General features: G+C 41.8%; 1 protein-coding gene across 2 annotated transcripts in view; it reads left to right on the forward strand.

Moving 5' to 3' along the window:
• The first annotated feature begins 236 nt into the window (after positions 1–236).
• The window catches only part of ZNF507 (zinc finger protein 507), a 42124-nt gene continuing 36268 nt past the window's right edge, over positions 237–6092 (forward strand). Inside the window, exons 1-2 of one of the 2 annotated variants that reach the window (XM_017873610.1) lie at positions 245–420; positions 1851–1944. The gene's annotated coding sequence lies outside the window, so the exon portion shown is untranslated. Of the gene's footprint in view, positions 421–1850; positions 1945–6092 lie in introns of both variants that reach the window. The other variant, XM_017873611.1, reaches the window with a different exon arrangement.

A 6092-nucleotide genomic window follows, 5' to 3' on the forward strand; every position in this document is an offset into this window, starting at 1 on the left:
ACATCGGGAGATGCCAAAGTGAATACACGGTGACTTCTAAACCTAGACGTCTGGAAGGGGCCGTGAGAGCCAGACAACTGGGCCCGAACCCCGCCTGAGAGCCGAGATTTGCAAGGGGCTAAGCTGGCTAGAGAGCCTCCTACTCGCCGGTCCAGCCTCGGCGGCCCGGGACGCTCGTGGGCGGGGCCTGAGCCTCGCCCCGCCCCCGCTGCCCGCCATTCGGGTCACCTGACCCACTCGCGGCTCACGTGATCCATCCCCAGCGCCGCCATTTTGGAGCTCCGGATGAGGAGGGGGAAAGCGGGGGAAAAGAGGGAAAAGAGCCGGGAGAGAGGTGGGCAAGGACGAGGGTGAGGGCACGGCCGGGTCCTGGCTGGCCAAACGAGGCTCGCGGAAGCAGCAGCCGCCGCCTGACCGCAGGTACCGCGCCCCGGGGCCGCCCCTCCGCCCGCTGTTAGTGCCGCCGCCGGCCATGTGCATCCTCCCCTCAGGCCTCTGCCGGCGCTCGCTTCCTCCTCAGCCGGCCGAGCCCCTCCCGGTGCTAGCCACAATCCCCAAGTTCCGTGTCCGGTTTCTGTCTTCTGTGCAGCAAGGCCTGCGGAGACCCCGGGCTTGCCCTGCAGCTGGGGGTGGGGGGAACCCGCTGCTCCCCGCATACTGTCACCAGCCCGGCCCGCCTGTAGGCCCGCCCGCAGGCGTTGCTTCCTTCTGCAGACGTGAGATCGTTTAGGCCAGCCGGGATGGACCCCAGCATCTTTTGATTAATTTTCTAAGCCCCCTCATTCCCCTCAGTCCTTTAGCCAGTGCGTGTTGTAGAAAAAGGTAGTACGGAAATGCGGTCCTGGTCTTCTGCATTTATTACCGTCCTCTGGAGATAGAATTATATCTCCAGAGATCACGGAGACCATCAGGGAAAGTTCCCACCTCTTAAGACCTGGGGGCATCGGAATGAATGGTTTGTGTAGAAGGCCGGGATGATTAATAAGGTGGAGGCCACTTTCCCAACCCCAAGGCGGTCTTTTTAAGTTTCTGCAGTGGGCTGTAATTTGCTATCAGTCTGCATCGCTCTTCTCAGGCAATTACTGGATTTATCACCTCTTTGAGTTTGCACTTCCTCCAGTACTCTGCTCTCACTCAGAGTATGGGTTGCGTTATTGATTAAAAGAAAGCCTGGCCCTTCATTCCTTTACCTCACTAACTCGTTGAAAATTAACTTCAGGGGAGCCCTAAAGATGTTTTTTCTGCCCTGGCAGTGAGCTATTTTACTTAACCGTAATCGATAAGGTAGTTGCATTGTAGGTGAAACGAATAAGCATTTTTTTTATCTTTTAGATTTATTCTAGCCAGTATAAGAAACAGTGGCAAAGAAATGTAGGACCAGAGTAGGAAACTGCATTAGAAGATATATAGGTCACACCACTGTGTCATGTCTTTTACCCTGTTTTCTGCCTATTGTGCTTGCAAAATTTGCAGAATCACTCTTTAGATTGTGTTTTTAGTTTAGATTAAAATAGCAATGTGCAATTTATTGTTCCATTTTCATTAGAAAATCGTGTCAGTAAAAGCAATCGTGTGGAGTCTAGTACGTAAATTCTGAGGTAAAACAAAATACACAATTATTGGGAGAAGTTTCCAGAGCTATTTTTTCCTAACTTCTGCAAAACCCTCAAGTCGGCTTGTTAGATAAATTATTTAAATTTGCATTACGTAATGGGGTTGCATGAACATTCCTCTGAATTTCTTTTTACATGGAATATTGAGACATTTTTCACTGCCAAAAAAAATCGTTACTTTGTTTCACCAAGAAAGAGAAATGTTTTGATACTATATACTTTCGTTCTTGGCCACAGCTGGATTTTGAAGATTGATCCAAGGGACTGTGTTAATTTCAGGAATTGATTTGAAAGACACTGGCTCTGCCACTTAACAGCCATGTAACCTTGGGTAAGTCACTTAAACCACACTGAGTGTTTCCTTATTTATAAGATTGTATAACACCCACCTAGCCTGTCCCAAAGAGTTATGAGGATCAGATACCACTAACATATTTGATAGAGCCTCACTGTAAGGAGCTGTTACTCTTTTCAGTATTGATATTTTGTACATGTTTATTCTCATTGAGAATTAAGAGGAAAATTGGTGTATTAGAGAAAGCATGGCTTTAGAATGAGATCGGCCTGGATTCCTGTTCTTAAACCAGTTACCACTTTGTGTCTGTGAGTCTCAGGTTCCTCATCTGCAAAAAAAAATACACAAAATTTGAGTATTACACAAAATCTACAGAGGCATTACTCCCTAGACTTGCACCTCATGGGCGAGGATTTCCTCAGTCTTTTTTGTAGTCTCCAGCACTCTGGTTGGCACATTATAGGTGCTCAATAAATGATAGTAAATCTGAATATTGGTTAATGTTAGTTAGACCTTATGTCTTCATTGCAGCTGCCAAATTAGAATATTCTCTCAGGCTATGTGCCAACTAAGAAACTCTAGACTATGAAACTCCATATACTTGTGATATTTATACTCATTTTTTTCTTAGTGGTAATTAATAATTACCTTGGGCTCAGAAGATTTTAACTCAGATAAATTATAGCCAATATAGTGAGTTAAATCTATAAATAATGTGTAAGCAGTTTCCAGGTAACTTTATAGACAGTTTATAATTCAGGGACCTGAAAGTTCATCTAGCTTCACCCTCTTGTTTTACATCTGAGCAATCTAAAACTCACAGAGACAGTGACTTGCCTAAGGTCACACAGCTAATTGAGGGCACTTTAGGGGAGGGACCCTTGAGCTTATGTCCCCTGCCTTCTTTTGGCTGGAGCAAAATAAATGTGTCATATTTTAGAATTACAATAATGTAGAAGAATGGGGAATTTATTGGCCATTACTTCTATAGCACAATTTTTTTTTTTTTTCATTTTGGAAAAAAATTCTTATTCTGAAAGAGAAGGTTCTTTTGTATTGTATTGTACTGTTCTTCATATATACACAGAAAATTATAGCCTTTTCTCCAGGCCCACATAAATTGTTCACCTTGATTTTACTCATGATAACCATACTACTGTAACTATAAGGAACTAATTAGGTACACAAATCACCAAATAGCAAATTATAAGGAAACGAAGACAACTGAAATAATTTGGCTCCTAACTTTTTGTGAGAAAGATATTCATTAGAAGCGTTTGCCTGTGGAATACTGTTGTCAAGGAAAGATTTGAGAGAGTTGGTGGAAAGGGTTATAGAACTTTTCTGATTTGGGATAAAACTTTAGTTTATTACTTATTTATTTGTAACAATTTAATATATTTACTGTAATGTTGTTATGTCCAAAACAAGAAATTCCAAACAAGAAATCTCCTGTTTTGCTAATGCCTGTCATCTTCTTTCCTCCTAGTGAACTTTCGTATTCAGCCGTATCGATCTTTTCACTCACCCCCAGATAGCATGCTTATTCTCACTTCTAAAAATATAGTCATGTCATGGCTGCTTTTCTGGTCACTGCTACCCTGTGTCAACTTGTATCAGCAGTATTCCAAGGAAGCACATGGCACGTTGAAATGAGGATAATTCAAGGAAGGTATATTTACAAAGATACTAGTAATAAAGGTGTTGGACTTCAATAAGCAAACCACAGCATAATGCAGTTATCTGGAGCTAGCAGCATTAGGAGAGGGAGAGGTATCAGAATCGGAAGAAGGGTCTTGGAGAGCAGCCTACCTGGAAAGAAATAGCCTTCTATTGAGGAACATGGCCAATCCAAGGTGACCTAGAGATAGAGAACCGGGACAATGAATATTCTGATCTCACTATGCTACCTCCCTCTGATCTGTCATGGTTCTTCATTGGCTGACCTCAACCAGAAAGCAGAGGGTAGGGGAGCCTAGTGATGTAATCCCTCTGACACAGAGCAGAATGGAAAGGAGGATACAGTGAGCCTGGAGGGCAAATGGATGATGTCTGGCATGCTACCCATCCTTTGGGAACCAGTGGACATTTTAACCTCTCCATGAAGCTTTTGCTTACCTTGCTAGCCCAAAGGAGCTCTTCAGTCTCTTTCGGGATTTAGTCATTGACTGTTGCCTTTTATTTTACCTTGTGTACTATTGCATTGTTTAAACGCGGTTACTTTTTAACTTCCAAATGTTTGCCTTATCCATTCAACTCAGTTTTAAACTACAAGTATTAAGAATATAAAATTTTTCCTGATACTTTGCCTTGCGTCTTGTCTTGCGTGTAACAATTTGTTACATGCACACACATATTTGTATTTCTGCATTAGTGGTCTAAGTAAAATTTCTGGGATTCTAAGTAATCAAGAAATTTGAAGAGTTGGCCATAAGGTAACTTGCCCTCTGTGTATACTTTATTATGAGTTGTTAACCTTTTATTATGAAAATGTTAAACATTTATATAAGTAGAAAGAACAGTGAATTCCTAGGTACTCATCATTCAACTTTAAATACAGAATTAGTCATTCTTACTTTATTCTCATCCTCTCCACCCTACCACTGTACTGTCACCAAGGTAATTGTTTTACGTGGATCTCTTGGAGGCCAAGGAGAGTATGCAGATTGTCATAGTTTATGTTGTCATCACTATTGAGCCACTGACATTGTATGTGTACTCCTTATTTCATCTCTTTTGTTCAGATTTACTTCACTTGACAGGCAATCTCATGTGTGTGTGTGTGTGTCACACACTCACATACATAATCATACATATATGTATTTTCTGCATTAGTGGTCTAAGTAAAATTTTTGTGAAAATTGGAAGAGTGGGACTTACAGTAGCTTCCCCTCTGTGTATACTTCATTATGAGCTGTTTTAAATATTTTTTTTTTTAAACAGAGACTCGTTTTTATGAGATTAACCTGTGCATTGGTTTTGCTGTGGACCCAAACTGATTTTTCAGGTGTTTCCTGACATATTTTATGTTGTCATATCTGTTTTATAGCTGCCATTACTGTACTTATCCCCAAATGTATGCAGCCTTTAAAATGAGATACTTACATAAATGTTCAGGGAAAATTGGAGCATCTGCTGCAAATTTCCATTAGCTCTTAATGCCTGAGCAGACACAGCTTTAAAAATCTGAATGTTTTGTCAGATTCTTTTGTATTAGTCTTTTTCTTGAATTAAGATGAACTCCTCCTTTTCTTCATTTCACTTTCTTTTTAAGGTACACACTGAAATATCCACAGGGAGCAATTTGCACTGGTCTGTGTCACTTCGCTTATATCATTAAGTAGAAGAGAGATAACATGAGTCACCTTCATAACCCTATGGGTGTGCAAAGTCTCTTCAACAAACATTCACTTGTTAACCTCCAGATGATCAGTCAGCCTACATGGGTGTTACATTTCATGGAGAAGGAGACCTTAGATGTACAGTAGAGAGCCGTATCATGTTCAGAAAATTGAATGTTTGGGGATTCCTATTATTAAACTTGTTATTTAACCAATTTGCATTTAACCATTGAACTGACAGAAATAAGGCCTTAAGTTAATCACCTTAAAGGGAAATCGGTAGTCACATGAAGAGCCCCAGCTCCCCTTGGCCTAAAAATGTGGAATTCTAAGACAATAAAGCAACTTAGGAAGTCACAAAGGGTTTTCTAAGGGAACAAATTGTTCCCCATTGGTCTCTTCTTTAGTGACTTACAGCTGAGCGAAGAGATCTAAAAAGACTTTTGTTCCTTCTACCTGAGAAAGATGAAATAGAACTAGTATTTTGAGAGACTGTTTAAGGGAGAGTGGCTAAAGGACCACGGGCCTTTGGGAGCCAGGGTAGCCGTCATTGTTGGAATGGCCATGGAATGCATTTTCTGCTGTGAGGGCAGTAAGAGACAGCTAGTAGCAAAGAGAAAAAAGCTGATGCCATAGGGCAGAGTATTGTTAGGAAGAAGGGAAGAAGTAGTACTGAAGAAGCCAAGAGTAAAGTGTTTGCATTTTTGCCTGATGTGGATGTAGATCTAGAAAGCTGGCTTGCCAGAAGGAGTAGAAAATGAAGAAAAGCCATAGCTGCTGCCCAGAGTTGTGGGCGACCTGGCACTGAAGCTGGTCAGCACTGTGTGGGGGGGGGGGGTGGCG

Source organism: Rhinopithecus bieti, unplaced genomic scaffold (genome assembly GCF_001698545.2).
Source record: "Rhinopithecus bieti isolate Rb0 unplaced genomic scaffold, ASM169854v2 scaffold_7509, whole genome shotgun sequence".
NCBI classification, from domain to species: domain Eukaryota; kingdom Metazoa; phylum Chordata; class Mammalia; order Primates; family Cercopithecidae; genus Rhinopithecus; species Rhinopithecus bieti.